Genomic DNA, 18,544 nt, shown 5'->3' with positions numbered 1-18,544 from the left:
AGGCTGCTATATATTTTATAAGCATATGATATTACTCAAGTGTCTCTCCTGCAGTTTTTACTGGATTTTGTATAGATGTTTTATGTTTTATGTTTATTTTGGTTAACTGTAGGTTTCTGTACATTAACTATGGCAGATTCGGTTGGGGATCGGGGAGTAGGTGTGCAGGGACAGAGAAGAAGAATAGAGAAGAGCACATTGGTATTGATAATATGTATGTTGCACTATAAATCTTCTTTAGAAACTTTAGAAACTTCAAGTGCACTGGGGTAATGATATTACCTTAAGTTTCTATTTTTGATATGGATAGACAGGAATTGGGGTGAAAAAAAGAAAATAATAATAATGTTTTTATTCTTAAGCCTGAGTTCTCATGAGTATTAGGTTCATATTTTATATTCTTTTCAGTTTACCATTTGTCTTCTGTGGATTTCTTTTAGTCATTATATTTCTTCTTGATTAGAAAACTTATAATATTGTTTATATTTCTAGGAATTAGTAATTACCAAATTATATATTCTCTTATGTGACTTGATAACATAATCCACAATAACATTGGTACTTAGTTAACGTTCTGTAAAGGTAGTCTTCACATGAAATTTGCATTTACTTATGTTGATTCAATAGTAAATAATTTGTCTTTATAATCACATTCATACTAAAGAGGAAAGAACTAGAATTTATTGGGAACTAAGTCAAAGAGAAATTTACTAAGATTATTTGAATCTCACAATTTTGGCCTTTCTTTCACCAGTAAACACACCAAACGGAGATCTCAAACACCTGCCTATGGGTTGTTTCTTTTTGTCATTCAGTTCTCAGATCAAATATCATCTCAGTGATACCTTCTGTAGTCTTTCAAACTAGAGCAGCTATTTTATCTTAATGTTTAATTTTAATTCTTTTAATAGCTCACCATGAGCCTTTTTTTTTTTTTTGGTATTTTTGTGTATTGCCTATTTCCTAGCAATAAATGTTCTGTCTCTGAGATGAGAGACCATGGCTGACAAGAACCACACTAACACATACTATATTTTCAATAAATTTAATATGTTCAGAAAACAAACAAACATAAAACTCATACTATTATTCCTGTGTGTCTATGCAACTTATGTTTATTCTAACATGAAATTTAGTTGAGCATAAAGTAGTAGTCACTTAACATGGTAAATACAAATGAAATAAAACAAATCTTAACTAAAAAAAAAAAAAAAAGCCAAATAAAAAAGTCTTAAAATGGAAAGAGACATTTTTCTAGAAAAATAATAATTGAAATTTGAGCCTTTTCTAGGAGATTGGGAGCAGTGTGTTGTCTTTCAAAATTAAAGAATTTGTTCCTTCTTATTTCTCTAGTTTGTAACTTTGGTTGGGGTTAGATGAGCTCTCAAAGAGTTTATGTTGTGCTGATGAGGAAAACATGTATTAAGTGTATACTGTGTGCCAGAGAGAGTTCCAAGTATTCAATATATTTAAGCTTCATAACCACCCAATGAAGAATATAGACTCAAATGAAAATAATTATATGACTATATCTTTGTTGCTACAAAGAAAGCTGCCTTCCTGCTCAATTTCAAATTCATCTTCATCATTGTCCCTCATCACATAGTAAGGAAAACTTAGTTCATGTACTAATGGTGGGATTTGACAAAATTCAAATAAAAGAAATTTGAGTGATACTTGAGGTTAAATTGGTGTTCACTTGTATTGAGTGCAGCGGAAGGAAGAGCTTATGAAAACTAGGTTTCTGGCTTAGGTGACAGAGAAAATAGTCCTGTTAGCTGATTTAGGGGATGCAGGATGGGGAACAGTTTAGGAATAGAAATAGGAAATTGTTTCAAAGAAACTGATTTTAAACTATAAGTATTATATATTGATGAAAATGTCCAGGACTTAAATCACAAAAAGGATGTTAGGCCTTGGGAGAGAGTACTAGGGTGGAATTAAAGAGCTGGAAATTACTAAAACTGAAGTCCTACATGCCACCGGGGGTGGGTGAGGTTAAACAAAGATAGATGTTGAAGGAGGACAGGAAAACTGGTGATAGAAAACACTAACATCTGAAATGCGAGCAGAAATGAAAGAAATGGAGATGGGATGATGGGAAAAAAAGAAGATACAGATGACAGCGTTTTCAGGGAATGCAGATTGGGGATTTCTCTAGAAAAGAGTGAAGGAGATCGAACATCAGAATGGTTCAAATAGGTAGGATCTGGTGATTCAAAACCAGCATTAAGGTGGGGCATGAGGAAGAAACAATTTGAAAATAATCAAGAATGAGATGAAAGGCAAAGACAGTTGTAAGATCAGGCTGTAGGAGCTGTTCGATGAATTGTGCCGTTGGAAACGGCCATAGCTGGGAAGTGGGAGACAGAAGAGTGAGCGAAGAAGGTAGTTCCATCACCACGGTGCTAAGAGTAGATAGGATTTTCACTTTTCACAAATGAGGAAGCAGAGTCAGGGGAGAAGGTGAAGGGTGTGTCTGATGAAGATGAGTTACTCATTAGAGTAACTTCCTTTTTTTTTTTTTAAAGATTTTATTTATTTTTAGAGAGAAAAAGCTAGAGACAGAGTGTGAGCGGCGGGCGGCGGAGCAGAGGGAGAGGGAAAAGCAGACTCCCTGCTGAGCAGGGAGTCCTACGACCTGGGGCTCAGTCCCAGGACCTTGGGATCATGACCTGAGCCAAAGGCAGACGCTCAACCAATTGAGCCACCCAGTCATCCCTAGTTATTTTTTTATCATTAGAATAACTTTAAAGAGCAGGAGGGCAACTTTCTATAAGAAAGAATAGGAAGAGTGAGTATAATGACAGATGCCCTGAGTTATAGAGCAGAGTGGGTGATGCAGCTTATTCCAGATGAACTGTGTCTTTGTAGTAAAGGACAAGTTCATCCTGCTGAGAGTTAGGGTGGGGCTACATGTGGGATGTTGATTTCATGAAAGAAAAATAAAAGGTTTGGCCTGAAGCAGCCTCAGAGAAATTAGGAGATTGTGCCAGTAGGGGAAAGCATAGGAAAAAAGAAAATGCTGGCCGATTATTAAGCCAGTTTTCATGGAGATGAGAGTGAGTGTGTGTTACTGGCTTGTATGCAGAGTTAGAGATTGTTATTCTGGAAGATTTACACTTTAACATGTAGCACCACCCAGTAAGCCTACTCCAGCTAGTTATCTTCAGAGTGCATGCCCCTGGACTACAGCAGAACTGGAAGAGGGAGTACATTTTATTATAAAATCATCCAGCTTTTGAAAAATAATGGAACACCCGGTTTTACTGGCATAAGCTTTTATACTGCTATCTTCTCATCTATGTAACATTTGAAAAGTGTAAGTATGTAACATTGGCCATATACCATGAATATTACAGACCTATGAGACTTTGGGATGATAGAGACCCACTTCCATTTGGCTCTATTTGAAGAAATCAAAGTAAAGTTGGATCAGTTTTTATCTGCTCCGAATTTTGAGACCCTTGAATAGTGATTCATAATAGAGTTTGTATGGTTATGTTATTTTTATTGATAATAATGAAAAGGGCAAGTAATAAAATTGGACATTTAGTAAATACCAATGAGTGACAAAGCTACGATTTGAATCTAGTATATATCTGGCTTCATTGTTTCTTAATCACTACATTTCCCAGGTGTAACATTTGAAAAGAGCTACCTTTAAAACAAAAACAACAGAAACAAGCAAAAACAAAAGCACAGGACTGCCCAAAGAATGTTTCAAATAGTTGTCATTTATATCCATATACAAAAATTAGTGGCTGTTAATTTTTCTTACTTGAGAAAATATTTTATTCCCAGTCCATTCTATGGCTGATGTATCTGCTTTTCTATAGATACTGTATTTTACGCAAACTCACATAACCTCATGTATACAAATAGTGTTTCCTGTTTGGATACATCCTGATTCCTCTTGTTCTACCTAGTCACACATCCTTTATTTCCATCATACCTGGATTCCTGGAACTTTTATTGAAGGTGATAAAGCTCTGAAGAAGTAGTTTGAAGTAAATGGGTTCTACTAAATTCAAGAATGTTTTGACCATTAACCTTCAGTTTGAAGTTTTAGTTGACCACAAATGGTATAAAGGAATATAGATTTACCTCTACAAAATACACTTTAAAAAGGTTTTTAAACAATTGATGCTTTGCTGATGTAATGGATATTCCCTCTTCAGTGTTCTTAACTTAACAAATTACATGTAAAAGCCATAAACTCCTTTATATTATCCATAAACATAATAAAAAATGTTACACCACATAACTTTGACTTAGTCAATAATTCTAGGCTTAGCCTTAGGGTTTAAAGGGAAAATTATTCCTGTTACACATTTTAATTATGCTATAAACTTTGGGAAATAGCTATTGATCTTCAGCATCTGACATCAGAAAGTTGTTTCTTTCTTGTTCTGTAGCCAGTGAAAGTATGACATACAGACTCAAAGAGAAGAATTTCAGAGGAATCAAAGATAGTACATGCACAATAAATGATGTTTTTTGTTGTATTTGTTACTTAAATGTTAGGAGATGTAAAGATCATCTCCTCTAAACAACTTTCTGCTGAAACTAGGATCACACATCTGAGTTAAGAAATACCTTACCTTGTTTTAAGAAAAAGTCATTCTCTAATGATACTCTTGATTATCTCTAATATTTTAATACAGAAATAGGAGGACTTAATCGGGAACTTTAAAAAAATATGTTTAAGTTTTTCCAAACAAGTCTGTAATACTCCTGTGATGATGGTCTTGGATAGATATGGGCTTCTTGTCATTTTCAGCAAGTTGGAAATTCTTTCAAATTTAGAGCATTTAATGTAAGTAGATTTGTATTTAAATTTGAACATACGAAATTTATGCAGTTGTTCGTTCAACAAATATTTATTGACAAATGACTATGTACCAGACTTATTATTAGGAACTATTGAAACTACATGGAATGAGTCATGGAAAGAGCAGCTCATAGTCTACTCTGTGTGTGTGTATGTGTATCCCTATGTTTACATGTATATAGATAGATATGTATCTATCTTATGTAGATATATATCTTGCTTATGGAGCTTCAGAACTCTATAATAACATTCTAGAATTACTCTGTCTTGAACTTTGGAATTTAATTAAAGGTATGGTCATTTAATTGGGATACTGTAATGCCTTGTGTGGTCAGTTCGGAGATCTCAGTATCTATATAACACCAGCCATTAAAGATGCTATTTTGAGAACATCAGTGGGGAGTCTATATGGACTTTTCTTGCCACAGGGCACCCCACCTTCTCACACTGGGAACTAATGTGTAGTAATCTTCAGCCATTTCTTCCCTACCCTTTACTTCTTAACCCACAGTGTAATTAAATCCCTTGGTTGAAGAGTCTGTTAAGAATTCCATGTACATAATGCGCTTAGTGGCTCTGGATGCAATGGTTTGCACAAATCAATTTATTTGAGGTTTATATTAGAAAACCCCTAAAACTCAAAATATAATTTTTGAAATGTAGAAGTCTATTTCTTTATAATGAAGAGTGCAATTTTCTTTGAACTATGCTTTAATTTGGAGGCTGCTATCTAGCTTCCACTGAAACTTCTGCACATATGAGGGTATAGTCTTGTAGGGATAAGTTATAGGCAGTTAATTGTTAGACATGTCAGGTGTAAGCAAAATTTTCAAACCCAATTTATTTATTTTTTAAATTTTGAGGGAGAGGGAGAGTGTGAGCAAGGGGAGGGTCAGAGGGAGAGAGAGAATCTCAAGCAGATTCCACGCTGAGTGTGGAGCCAGACATGGGGCTTGATCTCACAGCCCTGAGATCATGACCTAAGCCAATATCAAGAGTCGGACGCTTAACTGACTGAGCCACCCAGGCACCCACCAAACCCAAATTATTTTTTGTTTTAATCGTCAACATTGAAGAGAAACCAGTGATGGGTGTAGATTGTCTCTCAAATGCATTATACCTTTTTTGAAGGCTATACATTGAGAATTATGTGAGATAAAGTACCTTAGCCAGTTTAGTGCCTCTGAACAAATATTAGTCACGGGATTTAGGCATTTTATTTTATTTTTTATTAATTACTTTTTATTATGTTAGTCACCATACAGTATATCCTTAGTTTCTGATGTAGTGTTCCATGATTCATTATTTGCATATAACACCCAGTGCACCATGCAATATGTGCCCTCCTTAATACCCATCACTGGCCTGTCCCAATCCCCTACCCCCGTCCCCTCTGAAGCCCTCAGTTTGTTTCCCAGAGTCCACAGTCTCTCATGGTTCATTACCCCTTCTGTTTACACCCCCTTCATTCTTCCCTTCCTTCTCCTACCGATCTTCCTATTTCTTATGTTCCATAAATGAGTGAAACCATATGATAATTGTCTTTCTCTGCTTGATTTAGGCATTTTAAAGTTTATGTTTGTAAAAGGAGATATAGGAAGGCTACTATATGCAAAGTACCAATCCTGGAGATGTTATTTAAGTTACCTTATTTTATTACCACAATAGTATCTAAAACAGTTAAGTTCCATATGTGCACAAGTCTTCATGCCTGAAAGAAAATAATTGGAGAGAGAAAAGTTTAAGCAGAGAGGTAGTATTTGATTCCTTCTTAAATGAAGAGTTCCCCAGCCAAATAAATGGACAGTTTACTTCAGGGATAAGAAACCCTTTGTACAAAGGCATTGTGGAATGACTAGTGTCTTTGAAATTTTTAGTTATTAGTTCCTATTATGCGTCCAGTAAACATAGCTACTGGAGTGCTGACTTTGTTTTTCTGGACTGGCATAAAACATGTTTTACAATCCCCTGATTAGAGTTGAGTTTTAAGGCTAGCTAACTTTTAAACAGAGTGGATGGTTGTGTGCTGTTTTTACTTCATCTCAGAACATGTGTGCCTTTATAATCTCGGCTTTGTGCCCATTCACCAGATTGCACGTGAGCCCATGAGCACATGTCAAAGATGTTAACCACAGTTTAGGTGAGCTGCTTTTGTAGCAAGCCCCAGATTTTCTTTACAAATTTGCTCTTACATCAGAACAGAATATCAGTGCCTCTTGACTCCAGTCTCCCCTACTGATCCTTAATGAGTCAAGTTAAAATACTTGCATAGTGGACAAGAAGGCAGCATGGGGATTTCCTGGCCCTCTTTCCTGCCAAATTGACAGTTTGCATTGCAGCAGGTGCACAGCAAAGCGATTAAGAATGTATAGGTTGACAAAACATGTGTGATATGACTGCAGGCGGTTTATGTGAATGACATGTCATGGCAAATATTGGCCTCAAGAGATTACACCTAGGGTTCTGGGGTTTAAGGACAATCTGCATGCATATAAAAGCATCATTGAGTTGGTGAGTGCTCACGAAAAACAACTTTGACTGGGAGTCTACATCAACGAAGTACATTGCAACTCAAGGTATTTTTTTGCTCCTTAAATATTTTACAAGTGTCCTATTTATATGAGTCAAGGCAGTAAGTATCTGTCTTGGGAGATGTGGTTTTTTGACTGCTGAACAACTCACTCAGCTGCCAGGAGGACAGAGAGCCTGGTTTGTTAAAATTCATGGTTGGGGAAAAAAAAATCCATCATCATCCAATTCATTTAAAGAACACATTGAGCCCTTGGTGTCAGCCTCTCTACTTCTAGGCTGGCTGACATTTTACATGGAACAAAATAAACTTAATACAAATGTTGCCTTGCTCACTAATATTCAGAAATACTCAAAAAACAGGAGTAGAAAAGTGGATTTTGATGATAAAATAATCATTCACTCTGTATATGTACACAACCATTTGCATAGAAATTTTCGCAGACAGAGATGTGGACTTCTCAAAATCTTTCTGTGGACCACCAGTTGAGAAACCCCAGATTAAGGATTTTTGTGTTCAAATACATTTTTAAGATACAGGGAAATAGGTTTCATCAAATGAATTCATAATCCAGATGGCATTAAGATGATTGCTAAAGTCTTTTCTCTATCAAAAATTGTGTAATTCACTAGGTGTCCGTATACATTCATGTTAAGGTTTATTAGCTTTTCCCCAGAGAAACAAAAATTTATATCCTAAGGAAAAAAAATTCTGTGTCCCTTAATTGTAAGTAAAATAATTGTAATTTGCAATATAAAAATGTAATGCAAAGAATTTTCTGCACTTTTTGATCAGCACTTAAAAACAATCTCAAAATAAAATAACATATTGCCAGTGTAGATTAAGGTAGAGTGTTATCTGCCTATTTTTTATTTCACATGGACCATTAAAACTAATGTAAAAGTGCTATCTATAGATATAAATGCTTGGGAGAAATAAAAATACCTTTATAGTGCTTCTATTAATACTTTAATGTTTGACTTTTGGTTACTAGTCCACCTACAAATGGCTTAAAAGGAAATCCTGTGATCTTTTGGAAAAAATAGAATGTTATATTTTGAGGCTTATATAAAAATCTAATATTTCAACCAGATTTAATTCCATCACATGTTGTAATATATACTATATATTCGTTTTAATATAATCAGATATTAATGGCACACATAATCTTGGACTTCAGCAGAATGATACATTTTACACAAAAGAGTAAGAATCTCCTCTCTTCATTATGGTATGTGCAGAGGTAGGGAAGGAAACTGAATAGGGTTTGAGTTCTTATTCTAAGACTCCATCAGAGTAAAACAACAAGAGAGACAAGACCCATGAAAACAATTGTGGAGTAATTGAAGTTTTTGTTTTTACTCTTCAGCTTATTTGCTACATTTCCTTTCTAATATGGCTAATCATCCTTTAGCCTCTTTCCCCTCTGTCCCTCCCATCGTATAACCCTCTTATGAAACTTTAGCGTAAAGTGATCTAATAAAATTCTTCACAGTAAAATGTTATTTTTTTCATGGTGGAATTGCAAGTGTAAGTTTTTGTGTGATAGTATTTGCTCTACATACTTCAGAAATGTGACATAGATGACATCTGTTGAGATTTAAAGTTAAGGTCTTAATTTACTGGCCTCCTTAATTTTTCCTCCTTCACTGGGTCATACCTGGAATTCCCTAGCCTGAAAATCTTTATAGCAGAATGAATTCTATTGACTATGTTACTGATTTTTTTTTTTTAATCTTCCTCTGTTATATTGCATTTTAACAGTCGTGTTTTGTAGGGTGGCCTCAAGGGAGGTATTTTGGACTGCGGTCTTAGTTGTGTACTGTCTTCGCTCAGGCTGCTATAAAGAAATAGCGTAGGCTGGCTGCCTTAAATCCCAGACAGTTGTTCCTCACAGTTCCAGAGACTGAGAAGACCAAGATCAAGGTACCTGAAGATTCCTCTCCTGGTGAGAACCCTCTTCCTGGCTTGCAGCTGGCTGCCTTCTCTTGTGTCCTCCCACCACAGAGAAGGAGAGATCAATCCATTCTCTCTTCCTTTTCCTGTAAGGACACTCATCAAATCATGGGGCCCTACCTTCATGACCTCAGCTAAACCCAATTACCTCTCAAAGGTCCCACCTCAGATGCCATCATATTGGGGGTTTGGGCTTTGGCATATGAGTTTTTTTGGGGGGGGCACAACATTCAGTCCATAACCTGTGCCATTCCAACAAATGACTGAGTCTTTGACTTCTTTTCTCATATATTTTGCATCTATGCAGATACTCTTTTGCCTCCTTTCTCTATCAAATTTTGTATCTTGGTAATTGTATCTTGGTATAACAGTTAGCAAATTTATGAAGTTTACCAATGTATTTTTAGAGCTAAATTAAATTGCTCTCTGGTTATCTTGAATACAAGCCTCCTTTTATGAATCAGCATTTGAGTGAATAGAGATTTCCTCAGTCTGTGCTCAGTATTAGGCATATGGAAAAAGCCCCCTTGCCCCAGCCCCTCACACACAAAACAAAAAATACCAAACCCAACAACAAAATAAAAATGTCATTTTGAATATAACCATTTACTTCCAGGTTTAGTTTTATTACATTTCAGCTTTGATTTTGGGGATTCTTTTATTATAAATATGTTTTCCTTAGGTTAGAGAGCCATAGCTTTTAGTGTCTATAGCTATCTTAAGTGTTTGAAGATATATAATGTTGAATATAAATTAGAATTGTTAAGTAGAATTGCAGGGCGGAAGTACAAGAACCAATAAATAGTAACTACGAGGCAAGAGTTTTAGCTGAATGTAAAGAAGGACTTTTTGTATAGTTTAAAGATAACGTGAGTTTTCTTTCTAAGAAAAACAAATTTACTATCACAAGATAGCAAATTCCTTATAAGCAAATAGAGCCCAGCATTAAATTGAATTACTACTAATTAGGGAGATATCTTCCTAATTATAGGAGAGACTCATGGCGTTACATATGATGATTTTAGGTTACTTCTAAAACCAAGAGTGTTCTATTGAAATGTTAGCACATATGTATACATTTGACAGGAAATCATCTTAAAGAAGAATACAAAGTGATATCCTGGAACCCTCAAATTTGGTTACTTAGCATTTGATTTTGAAATGACTTTGCAATTAACTCTGAATATATAATAGAGTGATAAATATGTAGGCACAATGTAATAAGATCTTCAAGAATACAATTTATAAGATTCTTTGATGAAAAACAGTATTTAAATGATTAAACATAATACTTGAACTGAGTATGTAGTGAATTATTGATTGGTAGATGAGAACCTGGATAAAAGACTTTGACATATTAATGAAAAATTTTTTCCCAAGTAAATCTTGATATTATTATCATTTGCATCTTAATAGGATTGGACCAAACTGTTAAATTTTTTTTCCTCTAGGAAAATTTATGGCCTAGGCAGAAAAAACTTCCTAAAATTGCATGAAAGAACATGTTCCTATGAAAAATCTATATTGCAAAAACCTACATCTTCTGGATTAAGTGTTTAAAAGCACCTTAATTTATAGGTCTTGCCTCCTGGGATTAAGTGTCTCATGTTACTCTACATCTCGTGTCTGTGATGATTGCTTACTTCATTTATAAGGACAAAATGACTAGCCTTTTTCTCTCTGGCAATAAGCTCAATATGTTCTTCTCTTTCTGACCCTGTACAGCAAGGAAAGGTTTGTTCTGGTTTTTCTCACCTTCTCCTTACCCCCATTCTCCTATTATTCATTAAAGAAGTCACATCTGATACCTGACTCTCTTTCTCATCATTAGTGTGCCTTAGAAGACACATAAGATAAAAAATGGCCAGGTAGATGAAAGAGGAGCCATGTGTTTATTTGTTCTTTATTAAAAGAATGCATAAAGAAGAGAACTCAATGTGCAATGCCACACTTTCCTGCAGGCCTTTTGTTGCCTTCAATGTTTATATAAAATTCAGTATTACTATGGTTCTTCCCTCTCAGCACGCATACTTAGTTAAAGTTATTTTATGTAACTATGTATAAGAAAGATTTGTAGTTTTTCCAGCACAGGATAAGCCAAAATACTATTGATTTTTTGTTTGTTTGAGTTTGTAGAAGCATTAATGGCCTTCCACCGCAGAATTAGAGCTTCCAAGGTATTTTATATATGGCCTTCTGTATTCACTAACGTATGTGCTAAACACACATCCTTTTATACTTACTTTATTCATCTTTGTTAACGAGGCTTACAGAATAAGTGAAATATGTCTGTTTTATTAAGGAACACCTTAACTATATATAGACTATATCTTTAATTGCGGAGATAAAAAAGAAACCCAATTTTGCTCCTTCTTAACCTTGTCAAAGTCAGACTTCCTAGTTAATCCGCTTCACTGTGGATCAATCAACACCATATAGTCTTCGGTCTAAAAGCTGAAAGAATTAAGATCTTATTTTCAATGACCTTGCCTTTAACATATGTATACTTAAATGGCTTCTGGCTCTGGTCTCATAACACATTTTTTTTGTTTTAGTTCCTATATTTCTGGATGTTTTTTTCCTCTTAAGGTAACACGTCATTCACAGTTTTGAGATACAAATTATTTTCTTTTCCTTATGGTTATTAAATTTCTATGAATTAAGTTTTTATATATCTAGCAATGTATTCTGTATGATTGCTTGCTTCAAAGGAGTTTTAAAAATCTGTATTTTTAAATTCAAGTGAACCACAGGTTCATCATAATTTTTTTTTTTTTTTTTTGTCCTCACTTCTCATCCCACCAGCTACAATTCCATTTTTCTTACTTCCTTCTAGCAAGGCTTCTTTAAATAATTGTCCCTGGTTGCTGCTTGCTGTTTTTCCCTCCTACTTTATTTTAAGCCCATTCTTGTCAGGCATTTGCTCAGACCATTTACCAAAACTACTCTTATCTAAGTCACTAATTACTTTTATCTCTAAATCCATTAGTAAATTCTTAATCCTCATCCTACTTGATCTATGAGCAGCATTTGACAGTGTTGATTACTATTTCCTCTTTCCATTTTTAGCCGTAGAGTAACACACTTTCTTGGCTTCCCCTTACTTTACTAGGCGCTCCTTGGCAATCTCCTTTGCAGTTGGCCCTTAGACCCACTCTTTTAAAGTTGGAGTACCCAGGAGTCAGTCCTTGGTCCTCTCCGTTTTCCCTTCCTTTTTAGTTGTCTTATTATTAGCTCTATGTTAACAGCTTTCAACTCTCCATTGCCACTTCTGACTGTTCTTCTGAACCCTAGACTCATATGGCCAATTATGTGCTCAGCATACCTACCTGGATGTTTAATGCACATGTCAAACTATGCTATATGTCTGATAGTCTCCCCCAAACCTGCTGTGGTATACCACATTTCAGTAGGAATAAACTCCATTCTCCCAGTTGCCCAGCCTTAAAAAAAAAAAAAAAAAAAAAGCATAAAACAACCACAAAAATTCTCCTTTTCATGACTTTGTGGATTTTGTCCATTGGGAAATGATAATGTTTACACCTTCAGAATATGGCCAGAGTTTGACTACTTCTTACTTCTGCTGATACCACTGTGGTCTCAATTACCATCATCTCTTGTTTGCAGTATTTCACTAGAGTCATACTGGTTTTCTGCTTCTATCCTTGGCCCCCTTAGAACTCATCATCAACATAGTCACAGTAGCTATCCTAGAATATGCCTACTTAGGGCCCCTCTGTCTAGATTGTTTTTCTCACAGACATCTACTCGGCTTGCTTTCATCACCTACTTTGCTTTTGCTTAAATGTTCTTTTCTTTTTTTTTTTTTTTTGAAGATTTTATTTATTTATTTGACAGAGATAGAGACAGCCAGCGAGAGAGGGAACACAAGCAAGGGGAGTGGGAGAGGAAGAAGCAGGCTCCTAGCAGAGGAGCCTGATGTGGGGCTCGATCCCATAACGCCGGGATCACGCCCTGAGCCGAAGGCAGACGCTTAACTGCTGTGCCACCCAGGCGCCCCTAAATGTTATTTTCTTAATCAGGTATATTAGTATTAGGGCTGTAATAAATTAGTACAAACTGAGGGGCTGAACACAGCAGACATTTATTCTCTCGGTTCTGAAAGTCAGGAATCGGAAATCAATGTGTTGATGGGTGTTTTAGTCTGTTTAGGCTGCTATAGCAAAACACCATAGCATAGCTGGTTTCAAAACAATAGAAATTTATTTCTCTCAATTCTGGAGGCTGGGAAGTCTGAGATCAAGTCATGGGCAGATTCCTTATCTGCTGAGGGCCTGCTTTCTGGTTTGTAGACTACTACCATCTTCTTACTGTGGCCTCACAGAGCAGAATGGGTAAGGGAGTTCTCTGGAATCTCCTTTATAAGGGTACTAATCCCATTCATGAGGCTCTACCCTAATGATGTAACCACCTCCTGAAGTCCTCACCTCCACATACCATCACACTGGGGATTAGGCTTCAAGGTATGAATTGTGGTGGGGAGCAGGGTAGAGGAGGGTGGTAGAGGGAGACACAAATATTCAGTCTGTAGCAATAGGGTTGGTTGTTCTTCTGAGGGCTGTAAGGGAGAATCCTTTTCATGCCTCTCTTCCAGATTCTGGTGTCACTCCTTGGCTTGTAGCTGTGTGACTCCAGTCTCTGCCACCATCTTCGAATGGCCTTCACCTTTGTCTGACTGCGCCCCAAATCTCCCTCTGCCTTTCTCTTATAAGGTCATCTGTCATTGGATTAAGTGCCCACCCTAAATCCAGGATGATCCCGTCTCAAGATCCATAACTTAATTACTTCTGCAAAGATCCTATTTCCAAATAAGGTCACCATCATATGTTCCAGGTGGGCATATGTTTGGGGGAAGGGGAAACACCAATCAACCCACGTCACATGGCCTGCCCTGACAATTTGTTTAAAAATTGTAATCTCATTCCTCATTCTACTTTTTACATTAAGTCAACAATCTCTTATACAAAATCTTTGGGACTAGATGTGTTTTGGAATTTAGGCTTTTTTTTTTTTTTTTTTTTTTTTTTTTTTTTTTTTTGCATTTTAGGAAGATTAAATGGTACACACTATATATAATATACTAGCCTTAGGAGGGTTTGGGGCATCACACCATTATTAAACACGTAAATATTTCTGCAAGGAAATATATGGCTATTTATATGATGGGATAAAGTACATATGTAACTTTACATCAGTTCAGGTCAAATTTAGTTTTGTGCCAAGCTTAAAGAAAAGCTTTGCATCCTTTTGTTTATTACTTGTACTTTATGTTGTCTGTTGTTTATAATTTGTCTCCCATCTATCCAACTTGTACTCCATGAGGGAAGTGTCTTTGTCTGTTTTATTCCTGATGTATCCCAAGCTCTTAGAATAATCACCGGCATATGGTACCTGCTTAATAAAGATTTGAACACCTTCTAATGTTGTTTGTTTCAGGAATGTTCTTCTGGAAATTAGGGCCTGAGGAAACAAGAGGGAAAAAAAAAAAAGATTTCAAAAGAGATAGAAGGGAAAATGTTTAACCTACCTTTTGGATTTGCTGTTGCATCTCATTTTGGATGTGCCAGATTTGGTGAAGGAACATTTGTGAAATAATAGGATTACATAAATAGTTATACTCATTGAGAACACGTTTATAGTGATAAATTTTAGGCATGAGAACAATATTTAGTTCTTTTTTTTTTTTTAACCAAAGGTTTAATAGCTTTTGGGAAATAATTCAGGAAACAAACTGTTGTCTTCTTGGATTTAGGGTGATACAGAATACATGATATTCCCTTTATATTTATGTTAGCATCTGAATTTCAAATTCCTTATTTGCTACTGACTTGATTAATCAACACAATTTCTATCTCTGTGTCTTTGTAGGAGAATTCTTATTAAAACTGTAAGAGTATTCAAACACTATAGAGAACTTTATTTATTTAATTTTTGTGGTTTTTTTTGGGGGGGGGGGAGAGAGCACCAGCAAGTGCTGGGGAGGGACAGAGGAAAAGGGAGAGAGAATATCCTAAGTGGGTTCCACACCCAGCATGGAGCCCAACCCAGGGCCTCATCTCAAGACCCTGAGATCATGACCTGAGCTGAAATCAAGAGTTGGTCACTTAACTGACTGAGCCACACAGGTGCCCCTAGAGAACTTTAAAAATAGGTTTTAGTCAGTGATTACAGGTAGGTTAGAATTTTCATTATCTTTTTTCTTTTTTTTTTTCTTTGATTTGATTTTCTTTGCTTTTCTTTGCTTTTCTCCTTTCCCCTTTCCTCCTTCCTTTAACAGTATGTTTATGAAACAATTATTTAAGCACGCACACACGCACACACACAATAATTAACTTGCTATGGGATGTCTTTATGTATTGTAAATATTTGGTAAAGACCTAAGGTACTAATTGAAGATGACTGATTTTATAAGTCTTTTCAGTAGAATAGCCATACCAGACTCTACCTTAATGATTTGGACTACAAATGCAAATGTAAAAGCCATATTAATTTTTCCCATGCATCTGGAAGACTGTTAAAGGATGAATGATTCTAAATGTTGATAATAATCAAATTGAGTGATAAAAAATGGACTATTTCAAATGTAAGTCTCAGTTGGACTTCAGCTGACACTGAACTTCACCTATTCACTTCCCCTTTTATATTATCATTTCATTTTTGTTGGTCTTTAGAAAGTTCTCTGCTTCTTCTCCCTTCCTTTGATAGGAAAGCAAACACGTAAACCCACCAACCAAATAGACGGTAGACAAATACACAAACTATTTTGAACAAGACATCTACTGTAATTACTAAACTATACCTCTGTCTTCAGTTAGTTCCAAAACCCTGATTCTGTAGGTTATATAAAGAGCTTCCAGTTACAAATCTGCTCTTTGCCTAAGCCCTGTGCAGTCTGATTTCCACTGCTAACAGTATGTTGGCAATGCCATGGTAAAGGTTGCTAATTGTAAGACTAGGAGTTTGCTTCAGACATCTTTCTGTCTGGCAGCTCAACAACACTGAGCACTATAAATGTCTAATTAATTAAACTTGATTTAGATCTTGGTTAATCTTCTAATCAGTGTCATCATTTAACTAAATACTAAAAGGTTGCTTCCTGAGCGTCCATGATTATTGTTATATTGATTGATTAATATCTTTATTAGTAGGCTACCATATACATTCCTCAGATGTACCCTTGCCATTTATTTTCTGGGCTTAAATTAAAAGAGCAGAAAGACTTCCACGTTCATCTATTCAAATATATTTTGAGCACCTTTCATTGTTGTAGATGGAGGCACAGTGGTGAGCAATACATATAATGTCTCACATGGAGCTTGCATTTTAATGGAATGTAACAGAAGGGAGATAGACAATGAACAAATAAAACTACACAAGCATGGCATTATATCAGCGGGTGATCAGTATTAAGGGAATATAATGGAGTCCTGGGTCAGAGAGGGATCTTTAGATAGGATTGTCAGGGTGGCCCTCTTAGAGGATGTAATATTTGATCTGAACCCTAAGTGATGGAAAGAAGCTGGAAATGTGAAGAACATAGGAAAAAGTATCCCTAGCAGAGAAAATTGCTAGAGCTAAGACTCTGAAAGTTTTTGAGGGAGAAAAAGAATGTCAGGGAGTCTGGAATGTTGTGAACAAGGACAAAAAACCTATGAGATGATGAGGTGAAAGAGTAGGCAGTGGCCGGGTAATAGAGGGTTTTGCAGCCTTAGAAGTCTGGATTAGATCCTAAGTATAATAGGAAGTCATTAGAAGGTTTAAAAAGTAAGGCAGTGACATGAACTGATTCATGTTTTGAAAAGATCACTCTGGCTTTGTGTGGAGAATAGAAGAAAAGGGGCAGGTTTTTTTATTTCCCCCCGCCAAAAAAAGTTTGTCATATTTGTAGTTTGAAATGGAACATGTTGGAAAGCACAATGACTTCCTTTTGTATGTACCACTCATTGAGATTTAGCCCTTAGCACTTGGGGTATCACTTGGTAACCAGGCAATAAATACAACTAATGGTCTATAAATGCAGCATAGAATTAGTCTTTTTTTTTTCTTTAAAGAATATGTACCCTGAACAAATGCATAACCAAATCACTTGTAAATGAATTTAAATGTGATATCTCTCAGATTATAGACTCACCTTTGTACAGAAGCACGTGAAAATAAATTTAAATGGTTATGGTAATGGGTTTTCATTCAATCCCTCAAATACTTGAGTGCTAACCATGTGCTACGTACTCTACCAAAGTAAATCAGACACGAACATTTCCTTCAAAAAGCTTGTATTAAAGTTCAAAGGCTCTAAAAAGAACACATTTTTATGACTCTGATAGAATTTATTTTCATCAGTATTAACAATCTACATAGTCACACAAAAAAATTTTTTTAAAGATAGAGAGAGAGAGGGTGGGACAGGAGCAGAGGGAGAGGAAGAGAGAGAACCCCAAGCAGACTCTGTGCTGAGCGGGGAGCCCCACACACGACTTGATCTCGTGACCCTGAGATCATGACCTGAGCTGAAACTAGGAGTCTGATACTCAACTGACTGCACCACCCAGGTGCCCCACAAAAATTTGTTTTGAATTGTATTTAAAGACAAGATGCATTTCCTGTTTCTGTGGTACTTCTTCATTTCATGTTTCCAATGGTACTTCTTTGACAAGTTCAGTTCTAAGTTAGAACCTGAAGCAGTTCTATCCTTCCCTCAATTTACTTGATCTCCTCTATTTTGTAACAAAATGTGATAATACTAATTTTTCTATTTCTATATTTTACTTCTTTCAGTCATTTTTCTATATAATTTTTATGTTTAAAATGATAAAAGACTTAAAAAGATGATCTCAGATGCAATTTTGTTATGTGCTGCCATCATTGCCATTTTCTTTTTTTATTGTCATTTTCCATGTTGAATGTATTATCTCCTAGATAGATAGATAGATAGATAGATAGATATAATCCTTCCCTTCCCTTCTTGTATCACTTTCAACTTTCATTCATGTAGTCTTTTTTAAAAAATATTTATTTATTTATTTATTTGTGAGTGAGCGAGAGAGTACAGGAGGTAGGGGAAAGAGAGTTTTAAGCAGACTCCAGGCTGAGTGCAGAGCCCAACAACATGGGGCTCGATCTCAGGTCTCTGAGATCATGACCTGAGTTGAAACCAAGAGTCAGACACTCAACTGACTGAGCCACCCAGGCGCCTATATTCATGT

The 18,544-nt window shown here is 35.8% G+C and overlaps 1 protein-coding gene across 1 annotated transcript in view; it reads left to right on the top strand.

Moving 5' to 3' along the window:
- Nucleotides 1–18,544, top strand: part of NAALADL2 (N-acetylated alpha-linked acidic dipeptidase like 2) — a 1,239,935-nt gene that overhangs the window by 342,266 nt on the left and 879,125 nt on the right. The gene's annotated exons all lie outside the window — the stretch shown is intronic.

Source organism: Ursus maritimus, unplaced genomic scaffold (assembly GCF_017311325.1).
Source record: "Ursus maritimus isolate PB19 unplaced genomic scaffold, ASM1731132v1 scaffold_4, whole genome shotgun sequence".
Classification (NCBI taxonomy): domain Eukaryota; kingdom Metazoa; phylum Chordata; class Mammalia; order Carnivora; family Ursidae; genus Ursus; species Ursus maritimus.
This window is presented reverse-complemented; position numbering and strand designations above follow the sequence as displayed.